General features: G+C 42.5%; 1 protein-coding gene across 15 annotated transcripts in view; it reads right to left on the reverse strand.

Annotated features, from left to right (window-relative positions):
* LOC142365682 (dymeclin-like) overlaps positions 1-25,912 on the reverse strand; it is a 330,096-nt gene that overhangs the window by 253,484 nt on the left and 50,700 nt on the right. For 14 of the 15 annotated variants that reach the window (XR_012766545.1, XR_012766548.1, XR_012766546.1 and 11 more), the window contains exon 2: positions 23,196-23,268. The exons of the other annotated variant lie outside the window; for it this stretch is intronic. The gene's annotated coding sequence lies outside the window, so the exon portion shown is untranslated. The remainder of the gene's footprint in view (positions 1-23,195; positions 23,269-25,912) is intronic. 15 annotated transcript variants of the gene reach the window in all.

A 25,912-nucleotide genomic window follows, 5' to 3' on the forward strand; every position in this document is an offset into this window, starting at 1 on the left:
TACTTGTCACCGATACCACCTGTGATGTTTTGTAAGATCTGTAAACCTCGGGTTTTATGTAATTGTTACACGTCCTAACCATAGCGGCGGCATCGAATATCGTTTGCAAAGCATCGGTGTAATCAGTGCCTTTAATAGGGCGCAGCGTAGCTCGCGCTTTAATTGTTACAAAGCTCAAGACAGAAGGAAGCGATGCTTATCTCTGTAGCCGCTTGAAGTAAGTAAGGTTAGCAAACCAGAGAGTTAAAACCGTATGGGTAAGTAGTTCTTTTAGTATAGCCAAAGTTAGTGCCTGCTGTTTGGACCGTCCCCAAAGCGGAGGGGGAAAGACGAGAGTGCGATGCTTACATCAGTTTTGAAGGGAATGGCAGGAAAGCGAGTGATTACCCTGTTAGCCGTACTCTTTACATGTTGTCAGATTATAGTAGGCGAAGAAACCCTTTACCGCATTGAGCCCCGACAAAATCTATGGGTTACCTGGGCGAACAAAACGGGCCAATCAGCATTTTGTTTGTCTCTTGCTTCCGCAACAGAACCTTTTCGCACCTGTCTAATAGGAGTACCAAGCTATAATGTTACTCATTTTGCTAATTACAGTGCAGGCAGATGTACAAAGGAGATTCAAGTGAGTAGTCGCAGTGCCAAACTCATACAAGGTCTGAATCACACATTGCCCTGGGATCCTCAAGAGTTGAACTTGCTAGGATCGATGAGGATTGGTAACATGACCAAAAACTGGACTCAAACTTGTTTTGTATTTGCAGGGCCTGCTATTGCTAGGCCTAACCATCGCCATTTCTTCAACCGGTCAGGGTGGACCAATGTCACTCCAATTGCTTCTCATTATAACTATCAGGGCCACTCTAGAGCTGTCACCTTCTGTGGTACCAATGACATGAACAAAAGAAGCCCCCAAAGTCTGGGCGCCTACGGGATGGAAGGTGGTATTCCCTTGTGGAATAATGCTACACCTAAAGCCTTGCCTCCTGACGTGTTTTTAATCTGTGGCGACAGGGCATGGCAAGGAATTCCTCGTAACGTCTATGGCGGCCCGTGTTACTTAGGTCAGCTGACATTGCTAGCTCCGGATCGACAGTGGTGGAAGAAGGTAACAACTCGTCCCAAACGAGGTGTTACGGGTCTTCCTCCTAACTGTGATGATCGAATCACTCTCCCAAGTACTACCGAGCGAGTATTTATGGCATTATTGGTGCCCGGTGCCGCCGCTGGCGCAGCGCTAAACCAGCTAGGGAAATTGGCATGCTGGGCAGAGAAGCAAGCCAGTGTTACCACAAAAGTCTTGCAATCCCTGCTAGAAGACCAGAGTAGTCTACGACATGCAGTATTGCAAAATAGAGCCGCAATTGATTTTTTACTGCTGGCCCAAGGACATGGTTGTGAGGATTTTGAAGGCATGTGCTGTATGAACTTGTCCGATCATAGTAAGTCCATCCACAAGCAATTACAATGGCTCGAACAGCACGCCAATCAAATACAACAAAACCAGGGAATTTTTGATGGATTTCTCACCTCGCTCTTTGGTAATCTGCCCACTTGGCTTAAAAGTTTAATTGTAGAAATTTTGCGTATATGTATCGTGTTACTTGCTGTTGGAATTATAATATGTATTTGCTTTAGCTGTCTTAAAAGGGCTCTCTCCAAGATGACGAAGCATACCTGGCTTGCTCAAAAACAAGAAGGGGGAATTGTGGAGTCCTGGCTGGACGAGAGGGGACGTAGTTTGGTGCATTGAGCAACCCAGGTTCCGATCCGGAGGTGAGCCTTGGGAGCGGCTGACACAGAACCCTGTTGGGAAGGCAGAGCGACGAGCTCAGGACACTGGAGCAGGGGCAACGTCACTGTTTCCTGCCACACTGTCACTTCCTTCCTGCCACGTTGTCGTTTCCTGCCACAGCACTGTTTTCACATCGAGATGCAGCTCTGCACCAATCACAATGAGTTGCAGTAGTTTTGCCTATATATGGATTGGGGGTTTAACCATTCAGATGCTGTAATAGTTTTGCTATATAAACCTTGTTTTTGCTGACTAATAAAGGTGAACGATCATACTCATATTGGGGTCACATGGTTACAACGGATCCGTAACCCACTCCAACACCTCGTCATGCCCTTCCTTCTACTGAAATAAATGCAACCTGCTGCACGTACGCCAGATAAAGATCTCAGCCTCCTGTTTCTTCTCCCAAACGAAACTCAGAAGGAATAGCTAGTACAGCAAAGATCTGCTGTTTCCCTGCTAGGCTTAGGTTTCGTTCCTCCAAACGTGTGAAGCACTGGTGCCTGCAGCAGTACCAACCAGCTTCTCCACCACAGCCTTCAGAAGAGCATTAAAAAACAGTTCCAACCAGCTTCTCCACCACAGCCTTCAGGAGAGCATTAAAAGCCACTAAATAAAACTGCAAATATAAGTACAGTCGGAAAACTCAGTGCTAAACCGTTCAGCTGCCACCCATATTTCTGAAGAGACTTGCTCACGCTCCTTGGACCCTGCCACCTCTCCCTGATGCACACATGCAATGGGCATGCCGGGTTTTAATCCGCCCCAGCCTGTCATTCTTTCTGCTCTAAGCCGTAACATTTTGTAACGCCGTGAGATAACCCCCTCCTCTATGCTACCTGCTCTGCCACAAAGAGAAACTCCCCGAGTGTTAATTCTCTTGCTTGAAACCTGGTCCACCAGCAACCGGTCCCCCACTGCATCCCAGACCGGGCTCAGAGACTTCACGAGGGGTGCTGCATCCCAAGCCTCGCTGGCATGATGCTCTGGGGAACACACTGCATGAAAACTCAACGTTCAGACAATTGTGCTGCCAGGTTTTCAACAAATTTCTGCTCAACGTATGCAAACTGCAAGTTTCAGGACCTTGTAACTGGGCCAGATTTAGTAAACTTTCAGAGAGCTTGCAAATGGCACATCTTTGTCCACGGTTTCACTCCCCTAAGCCACCCTTCCCAATTCTCAAGAGCCTGTTCCAAGGCATGAAGGCTCTAAAAGTCCTCAATGAAACAGATGTAAGAATTCAGCATTGATTAAATAACATTTTTCCCTAACCTCATTCTCAGAAACTGAAGAACTGTTTTCAATTAACACAGTGCTAAAAAAGAAAAAACATCAGCCTAAGGAAGATACTCAGCATGAAAAGTTTCACCACAAACAACTGAAGTTGGGAAAAAAAAAATTATGAGCAATTGAAAATTGGATTTTCACTCCAGCAAGTTCTATAAAGGCTTATCTACAGGTATCGGTACCAGCTCCAGGCACACAAACATCATTATTAAAATGGTACTTCTAGTGATAAAGCATTGAGAAAAGTGGCAGTCCTGAAGAACGAAGCCCTTTCCCTAGAACAAGCGTACCACAGGCAAAGCAGGGCAAAATTACTCATTTTCTTGACTAGAAAACACCGCCTCAGCTGAAGGAATCCGGTCTCCCTGCTCACTCTTCAGTGCAGGACGTAAATCACTGCCAACACTGACGAGCTGTTTTATGTTAGCACCTGCCCTTTGGCTTTGGTCTCCGAACTGGAATCAACTCCAGAGGCATCGGGTAGGAACAAGTTTTTGTCACCAGAGACCGGGGTTGGATTCAAACCAACAAAATGGAGCTGCAAGACACAACGTCCTATTTGAAGTCCTCTTATGCATCTCATACCTATTACGTTGCTTGTCTTTTGGGTAGACGGCCAGCGCGGAGGGAAGGGTGTGGGGAAAGGTTTTGGTGTATCAAATTTGCTGACTACAAAAATCCAACGCTATGGGGGGAGAAGAAGGCTAAGTATTACTGACTCTGCCTGTGTATACACACTTTTTAATAAAGAGACATTTTTTCCAACGAAAATTGATGGTTAACATTGAAATTATGTAGAATCATAGAATGTTCAGGGTTGGAAGGGACCTCTGTGGGTCATCTAGTCCAACCCCCCTGCCGAAGCAGGGTTACCCAGAGCAGGCTGCACAGGACCTTGTCCAGGTGGGTCTTGAATATCTCCAGAGAAGGAGACTCCACAACCTCCCTGGGCAGCCTGTTCCAGGGCTCCGCCACCCTCAGAGTGAAGAAGTCCTTCCTCATGTTCAGCTGGAACTTCCTCTGCTTCAGTTTGTGCCCATTGCCCCTTGTCCTGTCACTGGGCACCACTGAAAAGAGTCTGGCCCTGTCCTCCTGACACCCACCCTTCAGATATTTATTGGCATTTCTAAGGTCCCCTCTCAGTCTTCTCTTCTCCAGGCTGAACAAGCCCAGATCCCTCAGCCTTTCCTCGTAGGAGAGATGTTCCAGTCCCCTCACCATCCTTGTAGCCCTCCGCTGGACTCTCTCCAGTAGCTCCTCAATATAGAAGCATGTGCTAACACTCATCAACTTTACTACTAAAGACTAAAATTACATACAGTGTATTAAGAAAGTTTTGGTTCCAAATACTGATTTGCCAGTTGTTATTAACCCACCTTACGGCATGAATTACGTCAAGATTTGCACTTATCCCCATACAAGAAGCTACATTTCGAGGTGCTTTATTTTGTCTCCGGCATGCACGTTCAGTTCCAAAATGTTTCCTCTTCAATACCCAAAAATGTTTTACTGCAGGGCAAGGGATTCCTTTAGGCTTTTCCTCTTCATAAGGATTTTGCAATAGTGCCAAGCCATAAAGAGTAAAGCGTCCACTCTCTGGGAGTGCAATTAGGAAATACCAAGAACTACTGTGAAATACTGAGAATACGCGTGACCGCCTTCATCTACAACAGATCTGCGCCCATGCTTGAGAAAGAGAAGTTAATAGAACTTGTTACTCTGTAACTTTATACTCTAACCCACAAGGCAATTCTCATGGTGCCCAAAACCAACCCAGATGTTAAAAAATGGCCAGTCTGAGCAGTAGGACTGCCCTCAAGGGTGACAGCCGGCACTGCTGCCTCCAGCGCTGCCACACTCGCTTTTGAAAAGCGCTCTGGATTTTCACAGAGCTCTCGCTTCTGCTGAAACTATGTGGCAAGCCCTACCTAACCAAGCAAGCCCTACACAAGCCCTATCTAACCAAGCTCCCCTTCCTGCTCTTCTCCTCCGCCGTCGCTCTCTCACCTCCCATAATCACCCTTACTGAGGTTGGTTGATGACAGAGTTGCTTTTAACAGATAATTTCAGGCTCCACGAACTTAAATACTCCTATATTGAACTATTCAATGGTATTTGTATCTATCAAAATGAGAGTTGATCTCATAGGGTTTCACATTAATTACCTTAGTACGGGGGTTCTTCAGGAATACCGACAACATGCTTTGTCACAAGGGAAAACTGGATATTGACTACCTACATCCTAAACTTCACTTCGCAAAACAAAGAATTACGATGAGCAAGACCAGGCAAAAAGAGACGCGTCTACACTGTATATACATCTCATAAAATCATCTGTGATTGTTAGTTAAGTGGGAATCTTACACAAGTTCTCACATGCAAACAGCATGTTTTATTAACCTTGAAGCAAGGCCTAGCAGTTAAATCACGAGGATAAAGATCAGCACACTGGAATTTTATTCCTAGTTGTAATGTCAACTCATTGTGTAATTTTAGTCCAGCTGCAAGCATGTTATTTCCTCTATTTCCCCTATCTGTAAAAATGAGAATTTTCTACTTAATAAGGGCATTTACTTCTCAATGCCCTTGGCCTGAACACAAGCTGTTTGGTCTGGGTAAGGCGCTGGAACACATCCATTCATCATCTCAAGCAAGATTCCAGCTCAGCAAGGCACTTGAGCACAAGATTTCACTGGCTTTACCAAAACTGCTCGCGTAATTACAGTTTCCATAAGGACTGAAATAATGTTTCTGGAAATAATCCTTAGCTTTACAAGCGACTCCTGAATCTGGACCAAAGAACAAATATCAATTAGCAGTAAACTACCCAGCTACCCTATTAGTGCTTCAAGCAATAAAATCAACACTGGGCTGGTGCAAGTCAGGGATGGAGCAACAAGAAATCCCGAGCTAACACCCCCATCACCTAAGAAATCTCTGACTCATTGAAGAGAGTCAGAATAGATTATATATTCATTGTGTATATATACACACATATATATACAACTATATACAGTTATATAAATACATAGATATCACTTATAAATATACAGACAGATCTTCTATTGACAGATAGTCTCAGAATGCCAACTGCTGAGAGAAGCAGGTCCATAAACTATTGAAGCTCAATTCAAAAGTCAGCAGCAAGTTACATGGATAAACCTGAAGCCAAACTTCAAATTAAGCAAGTAAAAACCTTTTTTCTAGCAATAATTTTATATTTTTATTTTATCTACATCTTATAGCCATATATTTGCATATGTTTATAAAAACATTACCTTTGCTTATATTTATGTAACAAATCATTCTTATATAAAATTTATGCATCTTAATTTTTATCTCTCTGGGTATTTTGATACCTACAAGATATGTATTTGTATATATATACTAAATATATATTGATATAGTATACTAGGTCATATATATCTATATTATAAAGTGTATTCATGTTTATATATAGTCACTATATTTTTTCTAGTATATACACACAGACACATACAGAACTAGTGGGTATCAAACAACTGTCGACTGTCTCAGTGCCTAAAAACATCTCCCATTCTTGGTGGAATTAATTTGACCCAGTTTCTTTCCAGCTGAGAGCAAACTCTGCTGAAACCTCCCATACCTCCACTTTCCCTTCTCTTGCAGATGAGGAAAATCTTGGCTCCAGGTCATGATCTGACTTTTCTCCTAAAAAACAAAACCCCCACCAGCCTCCCACAGAGGTATTTCCACAAGCATTCTTAAGTCCGTTAACTATAAAGCATTCGGAGGATTCTCCCAGTTTCCAAGTCTCTTCTCAAAGTGGAATTCATCCTCCTAGTTAGCAAGCTCAGCGTTGACACAGCACTTGCCCAAAAGATTACGAAACAGGTAAGCAAAGAGGCTCAGCTGACGAACTGCTTGTAGATGGCACTTAGACAACTTAAAGTCACCGCGTTAAGGGCTGGTAGAAGATGTATATCAGATATTAGAGGCCCCGAACAGAACAAAAAAGCACCGTGACTCAACTGCAGAAGAAGGAGACTATTAAAATGTAAAAAGATTAAGTCTTTTCCAAATCAGGAAAGAAAAAGGTACATAAGCTTTGGCAAGTTCAGTGCTAAACCATATCAAGCCAAAAATAACTCAGGAACAGCTTGCTAAAGGCATAAAAACTAACAGTAAAAGCTTTTTTGAACAACCTGAAGTAGACCGCTTCTTGCAGAGGCCAAAAAGTGATGGAGGCATCAAGGGAGCACCCCGAGAAGGTCAGGCACCAGCGGATGAGCTAAATGAAGTACATCAGGTGCATTTTCCAACCCACTCCAGATCCACCAACAGCAGTGGAAGGAGTGGTTGCTGTGATGTCCCCACTCAGCCTCCTCTGGCAACAGGCACCTTCAATCAGATTAAGGCTCAACAGGAGGCTGCCTTTGGAGAAACAGTCTTCAGCTGAAGGGTCAGGAGAAGATTTAAGAAGAAATTCCCAACAACCACAAATGATCGAGACCAGAGGGCTCACCTGGTAGCGCTAAGCTCTACTATAAAATCCTCAAACATGAGGAGTCTGCTAATAGAGAAGCATCAGCTCGTAACTGCAACATCAACCTGTGAAGAGCTCCTTTGGATGCAGGACACGACATCTCCATACGTCACTGCGGGTGATGCATAAGCAGAGCAGTGACTACAAGCAGGAGACACAGGGATAAACTCTGATTTTTGGAGAAGACTGAAATCAGGTTCTTAAGATAGGTAGAGTCATACCTATTCCAAATGTTGCACTGACCCTTCCCATTAACATTTACACACTGGTTTATCTCACAGACCTTTCGAAACTGTTTGAAGGCATCAAACAGGAGTAAGAGCAATGTCGTTGATACAGAACGCACGTCAGCAGGGTTTTTACTATAGCTTCCACCAAAACCAGCAGTCCCTTCCCTCTGCGTGTTTCTTCCCACTTTCTGCAGACTTCTAAAAAAAGAAAAATCCAATATTTGTGTAGCCACAGAGGAAAATGAATTTCTTTAGCCAAGCTGAGGGGAAGGACAATTTTCAGCTAGCTCAGTTCTCTGCGACAGCTCACCAGATGGCCACACAAATGCAAATATCAGCAAAAAAAAAGAGAGGCAGAAGCACACAGGCAAAAGCAGCAGCACGTGGCTTGAGCTTCTTTCAACAGCAGCTCACACTTCTGTTGGATTCAAAGCAAACGTGGAACTTCACCCCATACAACTGGATTTCTCTGAGACTTTTGTCTTTCTTTTTTAAGGTAAAAAAAATAATTAATTTTAAAAAAATCAAGCTTCTGAAAGAATAAGAAAAGCATTCCTAAAATGCATATGCTAAAAAGCATATGTACACATGGCAGGGTAAGAAGTCTAAGCTACACTCCATAGCAAATCCTCAATTAACTATTTCCATTCCAGACAGAAATCTCTGAGCCATTACAGCTAGTCCCCTGAAAGTGTCAGCTCAAACCTTACTGTCACCCAGAAGAGAAAATGATTGATCTTCAGATCTCGTGAGTTCAACCATCCTCCCCGCCATGCCTTTGATCCGAGGCTGGTCAAAGTGAAAGCCCTGGAAGACGTTTAGATGTTCAGAGGGTGGGAGAGAGAAACGTAACTGAGTGGTGGAAGGTGGACAAACCACCGCGCTCTTCAATCCAGTGTCTCACCCACATAACACCCCGTTCAAAGACGCTATGGGAGACTGTCAAAAGCCTTAGCAAAGCCAGGTAAGACAACTTCAACTGCTCTTCCCTTGTCCGCAAGCTTTGTCATTTTACCACTGCAAAGGCAAGCCAGTTGGCCAAGCAAAATTTGCTTTTGCTCCAGCCATCCGACTGCTGCAGCTAAACCAGCCCCATCCGCACAGCTGGTGAGCACAGCTGCAATAGCATGCCAGACAATGATTCAGAACTGTATAATTTCATTTTTAAGACATGTGGCATTTTATATCATCCCACAAGCCTCAATATCCTCACCAACTGTTGAGTCTCAGCATTTATCTGTATCAGGACTCCAGTGCGTCAGCTGTACAGCTAAAGTGATGCCCATCTTTACTTTTTACTGTTCATACTAATTGCACATCTCGGAATCCTCATTGTAGATAGAATTACAGCTAAGCCAAGCTTCTCTTACCTGAGTTTCAGCCTTTAAGAAAAGCATAAGCAGCTATAGAAACACCTGCCTCCACAATAAGGAACTCCCTCACACCGATATCACAGCAAAAGCCTCAGTTCTAACTCAAAATCAGTATGAAGTTGCGTAAACATGCCTTACGTACTCAAGCAGAGCCTATGGACCTCATTGACTAGTTTCTAATCACCATTTGGTACAAGCCCAAAAGAGAAATGCAAAACAAAACACGGCACTTCTTAATTAATATCCCTTTAACCAAACACAGGCTTAATGTCTTTCAGGAAGACGTGAATTAAAGGACTCCAAAACACATTCAGCACAAATTATAAACAAGAAAATGTACAATTTATCAGCCATTATGTCCCAAGCTTTTCTTACCTCCCACACTTCTCAAACAGACATAAGAGTTTAATGATAAGACACCTACACGCATGCACGATTATAATTTATGGATAGTGGACCACATTCAGTTCCAGTGAAAAGCCGTTGGCGTCCAAGCAGATTATAAAATCCCTTCCTACGCTTGAGAAAGGATACAATGACGATTTCCATAGCGGACACCACACTTCACAAGGAATTATGTCTAGCATGACACCCACACGAACCAGACAGAAGTATAAATGTTAATTTATACAGTCATTATTTCTTTTCAAAGTCTGCCTCCTAAGGAGGATGAAGTGACAGGGAAAATGTCAGTTCTACACAACAAAGGGATTAATTTGTACATAAGATGCAATAATTACAAGTATTACAGGTTTCCATCTTTAGCAGTTGCCTTGTGCTGGTTTCAAGTATGTGCCAAACCACAGTGAAAATTTACAGAATCACGGAATGTTTGGGGTTGGAAGGGACCTCTGTGGGTCATCTAGTCCAATCCCCCTGCCAAAGCAGGGTCACCCAGAGCAGGCTGCACAGGACCGCGTCCAGGCGGGTCTTGAATATCTCCAGAGAAGGAGACTCCACAACCTCCCTGGGCAGCCTGTGCCAGGGCTCCGTCACCCTCAGAGGGAAGAAGTTCTTCCTCATGTTCAGCTGGAACTTCCTCTGCTTCACTTTGTGCCCGTTGCCCCTTGTCCTGTCGCTGGGCACCACCATATTCAAGACCCGCCTGGACGAGGTCCTGTGCAGCCTGCTCTGGGTGACCCTGCTTCAGCAAGGAGGTTGGACTAGATGCCCCACAGAGGTCCCTTCCAACCCCGACCATTCTGTGATTCTGCTTGACCTTGCACTACAGAAACCCAATGGAGTTCCCAACATTGCACTTGGAAATTAAAATAATTATGTCCTCTGTTTAGTAAAACTCTTTGCTTTAGACTTAATTTTGTTCCATTTTTCACACTTCTCTATAAGAAACAGCACTTCACACAGAAGATCTACGTGTTCGCAGTTGACTACAGAAATACAAGTTCTTCATTGGATTATTTAAATATCTAGAGATCAAGAAATTCTGAAATTGCATCTTAAGCTTTAAGCTCTTCCATGTGGAAGATGTCCTGTACAGCCTTGGGACCAAAAGTGGCTGGAGCCATTTTATCCCACCAAGCATCGAGGCGTTCCGCATATGTTGTACCACATGTACCAGGTCTGTAACCACAAGGTAACACCACCTTCCTTCTTCAAAGGCTTAAACATTGTGACCTTACATCTGTTTAAATTGTGGGTTTCTGATTGTTTTCAACGTAATTGTTTAAAAAAAACCCATACTCCACCTGGTATACTAGGAAAAAATAAATGTTCCTGTATTTCCTCCATCACTCAATTACAGAGCATCCTTCAGAAGTGTCCCTTCTTCCCTCCAAGCATTCAGTACCATTGCTAAAACTAAAGAGCTGAAAGTTTCGGGTCTGATCTCCAAAGATTTCCACTGAAGCTATTGAGATGCCGCACACGATGTCTCTGTGCGGAACCACACCCCAGAATCAGCACCGTACCCAGTTTTAAAGCCAGAAATACCTGTCATTTCCCATGGGGAGCAATAGGAAGGCTTTTACACCACACATCCTAGACTACGTTTAATGGCAGTCCTCAGGGTCCGTTCTCTTTTGAGAAAGACCTGCATAGCTTCTGATATGTTTAAACAAAAACTTCAAAATCAAAGTATTCAGAGTGTACTGTAAAGCCAGCTTACGCAGCTGGAAAAAGACAAGCCTTCAGGCACGCAGCCTCTAGTTAAATTTCTGTTTAAAGAAATGACATGTTTCTCTGCCAGTCCAAAATAAAAGTCTGTAAGCCTGATAACTATAATACAGGATTTTCCTTGAGAATACAGAGGGAAAAATAGCTAAGACAGTTCTCAACAAAACGATTCACTTCTATTGTACAGGCTAATCCCTTCTCCCCACTTTTTTTTCTGAATTTCACTTCGCAAAGCTATGTATTCGGGCAGGTATTACATGACTGGTATAGTAAGAACCAGTTGTGAAGGAGCTATTTCTTGCCTGCAAAGTCCTAGTTCATTTAAGCTCTAATTCGGATCTGCCAAAAACTAGCTGCTTCTAAAGGCTCAAAAGAATTTATAAATCGACCTTTTCCCAATGCTCAAACCTAGCTAGACGACAGACACCTCAGGGTTTCTAACGGTTGAATTTCTCTCAAGTAAAACTAGGACTTACGTACTGACAGTACATTCCGAGTGGCAGTGCAGAGCAGATTCGGTTACTTCGGATGGAGCGGCTGAGGGTCCTAGCAGTCCCCAGGCACACTCTCCTCAGTCTCAGCAAGGGGAGGAAGAATGGGCACACGGGTATTTTGCAGAAAGAGGATAACAAGATTGTAAGAGGAGAACTTCTCCATTTCATAAAAAGAAAGGCAAGACTTCAGTTTCCTACTCCCCAATTCTCTAAAATAAGAAAAAGGAGGAAAACAAAAATCCCAACGAAAATGAAAAGCAAACCCCTGTGTTAGCCATGCCTGCTGCCCCTTCCTAAAAGCCTTCAGCCACAGCACTAGCTGTGAGCAGCCACCACAACATCTCACTCGTGTAGGCTCTGCCTGCTGTGGACAGCAATGATGCAGGATGGCGATTACGAGTCTTGTGGTGGAAAGAAAGCAGATCTGATGCAGAACGGCCTCTTGACAGCATCCCGTTACAACCACTGTGGGTTCTAGGAATGGGGTTTCTGATGAACGCCTGCATTTTAGGTATGCACTTCACATCTTGCAAAGAGTAAAGTAAACCTGGGAGGCCAGCCTTAAACACTTTATTGAAGTCTTACTATCAAGTGTCAGCTGAAGCTGACCCAAGACAGCCTACCGCTACAAGACCTTCATCCTCAAACATCCTAAAGACTTGTCATAGAATCATAGAATGGTTTGGGTTGGAAGGGACCTTAAAGATCATCTGGTTCCAAACCCCCTGCCATCAGCAGGGACATCTTCCACCAGACCAGGGTGCTCAGAGCTCCATCCAACCTGGCCTTGAACACTGCCAGGGAGGGGGCAGCCACAGCTTCTCTGGGCAACCTGGGCCAGGGCCTCACCACCCTCATGGGGAAGAATTTCTTCCTAATCTCTAATCTAAATCTGCCCTCTTTTAGTTTAGAGCCGTTCCCCCTTGTCCTGTCACTACACACCCTTGTGAGAAGTCCCTCTCCATCCTTCCTGTAGGCCTCTTCAGGTACTGGCAGGCTGCTGTAAGGTCACCCCAGAGCCTTCTCTTTTCCAGGCTGAACAGCCCCAGCCACATTCAGATGTGAAGTTCTACAACAACTGTCTAATGCAGAAGACTCATGTATGTGCATGGCAGAAATAAATGGACTTAAACTGATTTTAAATGCTAGCGGCTGCATAAAATCATTTCACTTCATGTGAGGGGTTTGTGTGAACCAAAATGAATGGGAAAGTAAAAATTTTCATTTGAGACTGAGACTACAGGTCTGTATATTTATCAGCTACAGATCCTCATAACGCTGAGCAAAAATACAGAATATTAGCAGGGATGCTAAGAAATTTAGTCTTTTAGCAATTATTAGGAATTAATCCCAAGTAAGACTCACCCTGATTTTTTTCATTTAGAAAACCTTCTCCTGTTCCTGACCACAATTCTCTAATGAAACCTAGTTTCCGAATTTACCACCTACACTGCTCAGCAGAAGAGTGACAAGGTCTCAACTCTTGTCATTATTAATATCCACAACAGCAAGACAAGGTCTGGATCTCAGCCAAGGAAAACCTGCCATTGAACTGCAGCAGTTCCCCCGCTAACAGCCTACTTCAAACCTCACAAAACACTCCAAAACGAGTGGGAAAGAGGGCCGTGCTTGGCACAAAAGAAGAAATACCCTCCAGAGACCGATCTATAAAGGCCAGACATGAAAGCATTTGCTTAACGTGCTAAATAAAACCAACGTGCAAGAGCTCGTCAGACCAACACACTCTCCATCTTGCATTGGCAAGCCCCTAATGATGCTCCAACAATGGAAGTTTGTTCACCATTAACTTCTTTGTATATACATCCACATCAGGCATGTTATTATGTCCACAATAGTAATTTACATCTCATGTCAGGCAGCCAAATCATAGCTGAGTTGAAGAGACATCAGAGAGTCATCCTCCTCCCCATATCTACCCCACCTTCCCAGCTCCATGCCATCCCCTGTCCTTCTGTCTCGCAGGACACAAGCAGCAGATGGAAAGGACCAGAAGACCGTATGGGAAACTCATGCAATAAGGGATTTGCTTCTGCGCATTTCTCTCCAGCCTCTCACCTTTCTACTCCTTCCCTGACGTTCCATGGTGAAGGAGATAGAGCTCAAAGTTTATAACGCTGTTTTATTAAACTCAAATATTCGTTGATGGAAGTAAATGCTTGGGGCAGACCTGCTGGAGAGCAGCTCTGCGGAGAGGGACCTGGGTGTGCTGGTGGACGACAGGTTGACCATGAGCCAGCAGTGTGCCCTGGTAACGGGATCCTGGGATGCATCAAGAGGAGTGTGGCCAGCAGGTCGAGGGAGGTTCTCCTTCCCCTCTACTCTGCCCTAGTGAGGCCCCATCTGGAGTACTGTGTCCAGTGCTGGGCTCCCCAGTTCAAGAAAGATGAGGAGCTACTGGAGAGAGTCCAGCGGAGGGCTACGAGGATGATAAGGGGACTGGAGCATCTCTCCTACGAGGAAAGGCTGAGGGAGCTGGGCTTGTTTAGCCTGGAGAAGAGAAGGCTGAGTGGGGACCTAATATATGCTTACAAATATCTGAAGGGTGGGTGTCAGGAGGACGGGGCCAGACTCTTTTCAGTGGTGCCCAGTGACAGGACAAGGGGCAATGGGCACAAAGCGAAGCAGAGGAAGTTCCGTCTGAACATGAGGAAGAACTTCTTCCCTCTGAGGGTGACGGAGCCCTGGCACAGGCTGCCCAGGGAGGTTGTGGAGTCTCCTTCTCTGGAGATATTCAAGACCCGCCTGGACGCGGTCCTGTGCAGCCTGCTGTAGGCGACCCTGCTTCGGCAGGGGGATTGGACTAGATGACCCACAGAGGTCCCTTCCAATCCCTACCATTCTGTGATTCTGTGAATAAAGTTGTACTCCAGCTATGGTGCTGGTAACAGAATTTATATTTCAGAATCCCAATAGAATGGCTAGAGAAATCTTCCTTTGGGTTCCAACATCAAAGTCTTTAAGCCCTCTCGTAAGGTTAAGTTCTTAGAAGCTGTGCCATCAGAAGGTGGTTTGGGTAGCACACGTATGGTGTTACACTTTGCGTACGTCCCTGTGTTAGTCCAACTGCGGTAACCAGTCTAATGAAAATACTGCCTCTCTCTACAAACCTCCCCTCCCTACATCATCATGACCATACCACCGGGTGAACGTTAAAGCTGTTCTTGTAAGACTCAAAGACCCTGGTTTGTGGACACCTTCGGGAATGCCACCACGTTACATCGTCACCAGCAAAGCATTCTTAGCACAGCAGACACCAGCAAAATCCCATTTCTTCCCATTTGCTCCAGCCCTTCGCCCACACTAAGGGAGGGCCAGAACAATCAGGGCGAAGCTTTGTCTTTAAGCCTGTCCTAACGTGGCTGCGTGCTCCCAGCCAGCAGCCCAGCACGCACAAAAGCAGGACGTCACTTCGGTCCAAGCCATGTCCCCTCCACCCGTGACAGCTCCAGCCATCACCCAGACACCGACTGACACTGCTGGGCAGCAGCACAGCTCTGGACCCCGTGCAAATTCAAAAATCCAAATAAAAATCAAATTACTGAGAAGCAAGCAAAAATTCACACTTTCCCATACGGATAATTGAATTTCCATGTAATAGAGAAATTTCTTTTTCAATAATGGAAATCCATTCTTTTCACCAGGATGTCTATTCCTAGGTGCCACATTCTTTTCCTCTTAATAGAATTTTTCTTTCCCCAAACTGAGTCACTCTGGAAAACACCACTCACTTGAAAGAGAAAAATTGACAAACCAACCCAACTGTCATGAAAATTAATGGGCACTGCTCTACACTACAACTACCACATACCAATAACTTAAACTTCAATCAGAAAAGTTCCAAATTACTCAACAATAGTAACTGGCTCCAGGACAAGGAAATAAAATTTAAATCTGCAACTGTTAAAATAGTTTCTACTAATACACCGCTAAGCACATGATCTGTTTGGCTTTGCTCTAATTTGGCCGGGAAGTCTTTCACAGAAAGAAGGAAAATGTTTTTGATGGCTTGTTCAAAAGGAAAAATAGCCATTTATCAGGTTATGTAAAAATCTCATACTTGTGTTGGAAACTACAGTTTGGCAGAACACATTTAATTACCATTGGCTCTTCTAGAACATTAAGTAAAAAATAACTATGTTATAATCGTATTAAGGGTTTGTCTTTGTTGGTTTAAGACAAAGATTTTAGTCCAAGGCGTCATTAATCTTACATCATTCTTTGCAGAGCTTAGCTCCTCCGCGGGTCTACAAAAACAAGGAAGGACAGCTATAATCTGTAGGAATAAAGAAAGATGGCAAGACTTCCAAGCTTTTTGATGCTCAAACGTAAAGAGGAACAATTTTCCCTCTCAAACAAAAACAGTTAATTAGAAACTATAGCTGTTGAAACAAAATTACTTGCAAAATCAACCCTCAGTGTGAAACACTTCAGTCCATGTAGGCAATATTGTAAATACTTGCTCTTACGCACATCCCCAACAAGGCTCAGGAGAAGACACACTACGAGCCACATCAGATGGAGCGTGGCTCCAGCAAGGTTGTGTGCTACCCACAAAATGAATTACAGTCAAGATTTTCATAGTGCACCTACTTACCCTCCAAAGTATTTTTGTTTTGCACTATGCAAACTCCATTGTGAGTAACAATTAGAAAAATGCACTGCACAGCTGAATTAAAAACAATGTTGCAAAGGAAAATAAAAATTCTAGTTTTAGTCAAGGTTGGGAGTTTCTGCATGAATCTGCAAGACTGCAATCCGGAACTGCAGATGTCCTGATGCACACAAATATTTTCATTACAGATTCATCTGATTCGGGTGCTCAAGCTGATTTTGACTTTTGGCACCAGAGAGAGTTTTGCTTTTGTAACACATGTTTTGCTGCATTCCCCACAGAGCCCCTGCAAAACCTCCCACAGCCATATCCGAAAAGCACAGTATTCCTTCACACCATGTACATGCAACAACCAGAATGACGTCTTTCTGCCTTCGTTAATGACTTCGTTAACAAGGTAGTTAATTATCCACCTCCTTCTGGACAGGTTCTAAGCACTGGCAAGACAGCTACCACCTTATGTAAGGAACATTCTTGTCTTGGAAGTACCAGAATTAAACAAGAGTTCATCTGCAAGCTCCTTACGGAAACTACTCCTTACAGTTCAACATTGCAGCTGAGTAAACCGACACCACAGATTCAGGCTATATTCATACCAAATTCACATACTAGATCTGATCTGTTACATAAATTAAATGTCTACCACGAATTGGAAAAGCATAAGCTCTGCTGTATCTGCAAGATACATGTTTAGGAAGTTCTGCAGCCTTAATTTAAGGATTTAATTTAAGGATTTAATACAATTAACAGGTAAGCAAACTCACTGCTCCTCTCGTCCACTTCAGCGACAGTCTCCCTCTTCTCCCAGCTACCTATGCTTACATCCACAACTATGAAAATACACTCTTAGTTTTTTAATTTTAAATTCCACTCCCTTTCGAAGGCAAAGGCTGTTCTAATTTATTTTAAGCTTTGAAGTAATTTCTCCTCTCCCCTGACAAAACTATGGTTAAGGCAAATAACACTGTTTCAGACCTTAAACTAATCAGATCATGGCACAATGCTTCCACAACCGACTTGTGCTGCTCCTATCAGTAGCTCATTCTATGCCCAACACAACAGATATCTTATGAAAAAACAGAATCACAGAATCACAGAATGTTTGTGGTTGGAAGGGACCTCTGTGGGTCACCAGTCCAACCCCCCTGCCAAAGCAGGATCACTCAGAGCAGGCTGCACAGGACCGTGTCCAGGCGGGTCTTGAATATCTCCAGAGAAGGAGACTCCACAACCTCCCTGGGCAGCCTGTGCCAGGGCTCCGTCACCCTCAGAGGGAAGAAGTTCTTCCTCATGTTCAGCCGGAACTTCCTCGGCTTCAGTTTGTGCTCGTTGCCCCTTGTCCTGTCGCTGGGCACCACCTCCTCTTTCACCTTGTACATGTTAAAAAAGCCTACCAGACTTCAGGAGTTATTTGAGGAAGGGGTTAAAATACAGATTTTCATTGCAGATGCACTAAAAAAAAAAACCATCATCACTTATTTTGGGGGAAGGAGCAGGAAGCTAAAGGCAAAAGGGAAGAGAGAACTAAACAGAAAGCATGCAGACACACTTTCAGCTTCCACATGTGCCACCTGTAATGTATAAATAAGAAAATAAATAAAATAAGAAGAAAATCATACAGAGAAAATGCAAAATATAATGGCAACTTTACAGAATGGAGCTAGCTAACCAGTATTTCCAGCCAGGCAGTCCACAGCACAGCCTTTCTATTTCTTTAGTCTTTACAATAACTTGAGAAACAAATTTTAACAACGAAAAGGTGCTGCAGTAGAAGTGCACGCACCAGCCAGGAGGCAAAGCGACTCCCTTGCTGCGCTGAACTTGGGCAATGGTTAATCTGAATGATCTACCACCACAAAAGCTGGCACAGACATCTGGCAGGAGAATGAAGGGAAACCAGTCAACACGTAATTTAGTAACAAACGCAGATTTGGATGAATTTAACTCATTAGCAGACCTGAAAAAACAAATTTTGATACAGAGCAATAAGGAAAAAAAAAAAAAGAATTTATTGTGGTTTATCAGTGTTCCTCACCCCAACCTGAAACGCAGCTTGGCTTCTCCTGTCTTTAGACACTTAAGAGGCCACATATCCACCATCGCAAAAAAGAGAAAAGGATATGAGCGATGAAGAAAACCTTCCAAATAAATATTTTTTTATTTGCTGCACTACCAAATAAAACTCCCTTTATACTCATCAGATCCCACCTACACAGAGCACAATCGTTTTCAACTTTGAGGATCTTCAAAGTGAAGCAACAGAAACCTCTTTCAGTGTGGACATTTTTCCTAGCTTTAACCTAAGTTTCAACAGATGAAAGTTTCCCTTTGATGATCAAAGTTGCCAAAAATGCTGAAGTCAAATAGCTCTTGTAATACTGGAGCTGCGACAATCTTGATAAAAGTTCCTTGAATAGCCCTTTTTAAAGAAGCACTATTCCGACCTATTGTTCCGAAAGTAACAAAAATAAGAAAATCTTACACTCCTGAAATAGGAAAGGAGTTCTTAACCTCTTTGTTACTCACAATTAAAGCCTAAACATTTCTCATCACCTATACACAGCATCATTCCTACACTGCAATGATTTCGTAGAGCTTTATAAGCAATTATATCGCCCTCCTTCTGCCTACGTTAGACTTTTAAACTCCCAGAATATGTAGAACATCCTTAAATGAGTGAAAACATTGTTAGCATTTAAATTTGGAAATAACTAAGACTGCAACCCAAAACAACTGTAACTACAGAAAATAATGGAATGTAATAGAAATATCAATTAGCTTCCACTGGCACCACAGGGTGCTACTTTACAGGGATGTAACTAGATCATAGTATTTCATTTTTCCTCCATAAGCATTTATAGTTTTTAATGAAGTGAAAATGTACTGATAACAACCAGATATTCAGTTACGTATACCAGCTCTTAACAAGTCGCTGAAAGAAGCCTTTATAATTTAAAGCTTTGGGAGCTCTATCTTGCAACAAAATCTCAGCAATAGTTTCTACATAAATGTCACACAATTAAACACTGAAGTTGCATCTTTTGGCTGACTATGCAGTTTTAATCACTAATGTACACTCTTGAGTGCTAACATTAACAAAACCAAAGAAAAAGCAGCGTATCCGTAACGTACCCAAGGGAGCCATAAATCAAACATTAACATAACGCAAGTGTTACAAGGGACTGCACAAGTCTAATTCTTCAAAAGCAATAATGCTGCAGTTTCTATAAAATTTCTTAAAATTAAATGTTAATATGTGAAACCTTTTTCCTTGGTATTTTCTATAATGCAGCGGAGCCTGTTTTTCAAGAGAGTAATTCAAGGTCTTTTTAATAACTCTCAGAGACGGAGCCACAATGCTGCAGAGTCCCATGGTCCCTACTACCACCTGGTTTAGCTATGCTGAGCATAACCGCCCTAGAGCACATTTGCCTTTCCCAATATAAACTAAACTTTGAGAAACAGTTTCTTCAATTCATGGCAGACAATTCTGAGACACTCCTAGATACGCTTTGCTGTACATCTCTGCCGCCTTTCCCAACACAAATCAACACATTTTGGTTCTTCAGTTGCATTTTCATAGCAAGGGATATGGAGAGATGGGTTACAGATTTGCCATTTGTCTTCTTCCCCATCCCACACCTTCCTTAACTTTGAGCTAGACTGCCCACCTGCATTTTCCAAGTACGTCTGTAGGTTATTTTGTAGGCAGGCACGAGCTCATTCTGCCAAGGCTTCCGGCAGAGCAAGCCCGGAGGCGAGAGCAAGCTCTGTGCACGCTCAGGAAAAACTCAAGCCTTGGTGAACTCTGTGCCCTGCCAAGCCCAAACTCTTACTCTTGCTTTTGGTCAGTCTGGAACATGGGTTAACATTACGTACCTGCCTGCAAAATACAACACACAGAGGTATCCTAAGTTCTCCTCCCAACAGTACCTGTACATCTTCACCATGTGATACTCAGCAGTGAAGAAAAATAGGATCTATGATGTAATCACAAATGTCTTACTACTCCATGACAGTACCTACACAGCATCATCCAGCAATGCTGTCTACTCTTCAGTAACACATTTGCAAAAAAAAAAAATTAAGACAGGACATCTGAAATTTATAGAGAAGGGAAAAAAAATGATAGTACCTCTGCAGCGTACTGCTTCCACCAAAAAGCACCTGACGTGACATTTAGAACGATTTCAAAAGCAAAGAGTGCAGGACTGTTGCACAGGTACCTCTGCTCCTGCATTTTGGACACGGAGATGGTCTTCCATGCTTTAAAAAAAATCTTATTATTGCAGTGAAGGAGGAAAAAAAGAAGCTTAAACCAGGGTTTAGAGAAGCAATATATTTAGACAGCAGCTGCCAGCTGTAGCCACTCCTTCATGAAACTGCTTCTGCAGAACCCCAGGGACACACTAATTGTGACAATCCTCTGTTAAGGCTCCTAACAAAAACATTGCTGTTCTGAACGACGCTTCAAAGACAGGCTCAGGAGATCTTCACGGTCTGTCACAACAGAAACTCATTTTTAACAGCAGCTTTACAGACAGACACTCTGTTCGCAGTGCCACTGTAAGCTGCCAGAGCTGCCTACCCTCTAGCAAGTGATCCTAAGTCCTGCTGCAGAAATCACTATAAGTTTCAATATTTCATGAATTCCACTCAACCTATTCCTTCCCAAAATGCACCTACTAGGCTTGTAATTTGCTTGATTTATTCCAGCCAAAGACAGAAATTAACTACTCCCTTGACACAAAGTAGGGAAAGAATTTATAGTGTGAATCTGATCAGGGAGAGGGAGGGAAATAAAAAGCAAACTCACTACTAAAATAGTCCTGATCATTCTCTTGAAAAAAAACCAAAACAATATTACACTAAGCAAAACTGTCTCAGCCTTATAACGTCTTTATGAACAAGAGAGTTGGATTTTGTACTAGAGAAAGGAAGTTTTTCCGTATCTCCTCTCCCCTACCCTATTTCCCCTTCCATGACATGGGCATAAAATTGTTAGTAAAGGCATTATCACAGTTAAACATATTATACTGGTAAACAAGACAATAATCTACACTTTCGTAAGTGTTAGTATCTTACTAACCATTCAGTAGCTTGCTATTTCAGGAAAAATGTAGCCAAGAAAACTTCTTTGACAAAAAAAAAAACCACAACCCTCCACATCTATCTCTTATGAAAAGTGAGCATGTTTTCAATATAGCTGAACATTAAAGATTACAGACAGGCTTCATAACTTCTTTTTTAATAAGGCATTATTGTATCATATAGTAAAGTAAGTGCTTTCAACAGCCACTTCCAGTCCCAGCAGCCACATTCACACAGAAATACAGATGCTGACAGGCTCAGCTGTTGAAAAGGGTTAAGACCAATCGTGCCTGCAAAACTTTTTCTGCCAGAAAGACAGAATAAACGATATTGGACTCCACACGCACACCGGGACTTCCAAGAAAGAAAAATAAAACCCTACAGTATTTATGAACTTGCCCATATACCGTAGTCCCTTCACCCCTTTGTGCTTCCTCTAATCTGCTCCAAACAAAAAGCGTATCTCTTCCAGGAAGCCCGGACAAGCTTTGCAGCATGACACTAAATCATATCACTAATTCACTACACGGTACCTACCCAAACCCTCACGTCATGTTGACAGGGTTGTATTTAACGAGAGCAATGTTTCAAAAACTATTGCATCTTTGTCAGCTTTCCAACCGAAAGAACAATCCAAAGTACAAAAACCGAATCAGCAGCAGCGCTATACACCACACTGTAATAGATAATAATTTGCTGTAGGTGACCCTGCTTCGGCAGGGGGGTTGGACTAGATGACCCACAGAGGTCCCTTCCAACCCCTACTATTCTATGATTCTGTGATTCTGTAATCTGAAACTCTTCCAAAGCTGTGATGCTTTAATTTGGGCACTGCACTGTAGGCACTTTAACAGAAAAGATACTGCTAACACTGTATTTGGTAAAGCTTCTCTTGGGAAAAAAGAATTTAAAACTTATTCAGAACAGGTGTGGAAAATCACTTTAATTTCCAAAGTAAGTTGTCCTTCATGTAATACTGAAGTCTGTTTCATGGCACATATCCCAACGGGATGTGGAATCAACATATCTCAGGTACAGTGGATGCATCAAAAAAGCCACACAAACAAACCTGGAGATCTACAGAAACATTCCACTTGGTCATTTCTCATCTCTTCTCTCTTCTTCAGACATCAATTCATCGGTATTTAAGAAATTAGTATTAAGCAATGACTTATTTTAATGCACGTGCAGTTCAAAAACCCACACAACTGCAGAAGCAGAACTTCTGCTTGCACCTTGCTGCAACCCCCAGGGATGAAGCGACACCCCCAACATACCTTTCCCTGCACAATTAGCACAACCATTTCTAGGCAAAACTCAGCAGGATCTGTCTGCGTGCTGACAGAGGCACTTGAAACAAATGGCAAAAACTCCTACAAAATAGAACAGGATAACTTTTGTTGATGGTTTGAACTGGGTGCGAGATGCTGATCACGTACTTCTTCCAACAGCATATTCAGGGCTGGTACCGGCAGCAGGTTATCGTTATCAGTACTGCACCATCACATGGAGCATTCAAATACGAGTATTTAAACCTTCTAACCCCATCTCTCTAAGTTTTATATTCTCTCCAATGCTCGGTTTATACAAGGAGGCTGGAAAACAAAAAAAGAAAAAAGCCAACTTACAAGAGGGGAATTTCCACAATGAGCTGGATGAGGCAACACAGCAACTCTTCTATGAGGTCTTCACACTCTGCTCCTGAAAAGAAGCACACCAAAGGTTTTCTGGATTTTCAAATACCAAAAGAAAGCAAAGATTTAAACACAGAGATCCAGACAATCAATATTTAAATTAAGGGACAAACACCAGAAGATATACTCTACCCATTTAAGAAGATGGCATTCTATCCTGAAATGGAAAGCACTTGAGATTATCACCAGAGAAAACAATGCTACGCCTTTTGTATATAAAACATATAACAACTGGATAAATTCAATGAGATGCTGGTATTGTAGGAAGTGTGCTTAATATTAAGCACATCAGCCTTACTTTACTAATTGCTAAGTTCATATTAAATGGTGTTATTGCTAACAGTTGAACTGATCACTAGCGACTTCTCACTGGTCCACAGTTCAGGTCTCCTCTCAAAATTCCCTGCACTTCGCGTATTTTCCCACTCCTTTAATCCCAAAGAATAAGCAGACAGAAAACATAATTTCAGTTGTCTACCATACAGTGAACAATATTCTAAATTGTGATCTGTCAGATGAATGCAGCCTACCACACACATCACTGCTGCTCTTTAGCAATCAAATCTACACACTATTTGTTCACAAATACATTTATTTATTGAAGAGGTTTTACACATTTCCGTGACAAGTAAGGATTCACAAATTTCCAAAGTGCGTTTTAAGTGAGCAGAAATTATTCTCTACTCATACACAATGTGACAAAACGCACAGGACGCTTAAAATGATTTTTGAAAGACAACTATTCTAAGCAATAAAGTAGTATTTTACATTAGCACTGCAATTTTTAACAGCAACTGTAACAAAAGACTTGCAAGACTTACTGAGGAAAAAGCTTAATAAACAATTTGAAGTTGTCATATAATGCTAAATAAAATAGAAGATAAATCTCTTGGCTCATCAGGACTTTTTCTGCTTTCAAAATAAAATTATAAAGAGAAAACTCCAGCACAAAGAAGTGTGGGGGCTTATTGTGCCGAATGGCCTAAGAGCAGGCATAGCGTTTCCCTCTACGTTACACGACAGGCTTTACAGCATTGCAGCACAATGATTACCCAAATGATTGGTTTATTTTGTATTTCCAAATAAATACATCCTGCATTAAACACAACATTATAGCCAGGTTATGGCGGTGTCACTCTGTTTAACCCAAGGTTGTTCTTAAATCCAGGGCTCAATATTAAGCAGCACACCAGAGGGAATACTCACAATAAAGCAAAATTGTTTCTTTCCACAACTGGTTTATTAAAAACACATTAAAAATTGTCACCTAGTGAACTGCATGTTCTAAAGGAAATCAGTTTTTTTTATCACGGAAACATGGTTTCCTTTATATAGCATCCCCCATGAGTAACACAATGTAGCTCCTGTTAGTAAAAACCCAGAACTGCTAGGAGTATTTAACCTTGGACAGAAAGCACAGCCAGTGATAAAGCCCCGACAATGTATTCTAAAGTAACCTGAACGTGACAACTGCCTAAAGTTTTCTGAAAGTACTTATGTAGCAAGACTGCTCTTAGTTCCCAAAATGGACCAAATTTTTTCTCTTCACAGTTGAGGAAAGGGAGGAGGAGAGGGAAAAAAGGATAAAAAAAGAGAAGAGAGTGCATTTTAATATTGTTTCTTCCACCACGCCATATACACAACTCATTCGAATTGCATTATTTGAATATGAAAGAGGGCTTTTCCCCCACGCTCTGTTCAAAATAAAGCAAGAAAGTATTGGGTTCGCACAATCATATAGCATGCAAGATGTTAGTCTCTCCTGCTCTGTGCTCAAACTAGTTTTCTTCTTTTTTTAAAAAAAGCTTAATTGCTGTAATCGATGTCATTCAGCTACAATAATTAATGTATCCTTTTCCCCATCGGGGCACACGCATTCTTGTTTAATTCTCGTCTTGCCCAGACAATGAGGCGGATGCATGCCAAATCTATAACGTGAGAGTGAGCTATAAACATGGAATGCTATGTGTTTTCATCAACAATGCCTTTTTCAATAGCAGGATAAAGACAATAAACACAATACTCGTTCACATTAACAGATCACATACTTGGGTCAAAGACACGTGTAAAACCTTGGGGAAAAAAAGTAAAGGGTGAATCTGTCCAGATAAGATTCGAGCAGACTTGCAGAGAGAGGAATCCTAGGTGCATCTTCTACACTCTATCACGCTGCAGAGAAACTGCAAACACACACGGTTCTTAAAAAGTCCACTTACGCAGCAGCACCATTTTTCATCAGCCATATTTAAGTCCTCAAACACGTGGATTCCTTGCATTGTGGGGTTTTGGGCTTTTTGGTGGAGTTTGTTCCGTTTGGGTGGTGTGTTTGGTTTGTTACATAAAAAAATAAGGTTTTGTATTTAGCATTTTCAAAGCTACGGACGCCACAGACACTGGATTAGCAGACACTACGCAGGCAAAACAGCTTATCCAGAGGAAAGTACACATGCCAGGAGACTCCACTTCCAGTAAAACCAGCCCAGCTCCATCCTTGGCCATGATACAGGGTCTAACACAGAGAGTAATCAGTCTTTCTTCTCAGGAACCTAACTACTACACTGTCACGACCTGATCCAAGCTGCTGCAGCAACTGGACATGCCTAATGTTACAAAGATATTCAGGCAATCCCAAACACAAGTACAGGCTGGGC

The sequence above is a fragment of the Opisthocomus hoazin genome, chromosome W, assembly GCF_030867145.1.
Source record: "Opisthocomus hoazin isolate bOpiHoa1 chromosome W, bOpiHoa1.hap1, whole genome shotgun sequence".
Lineage (NCBI taxonomy): Eukaryota > Metazoa > Chordata > Aves > Opisthocomiformes > Opisthocomidae > Opisthocomus > Opisthocomus hoazin.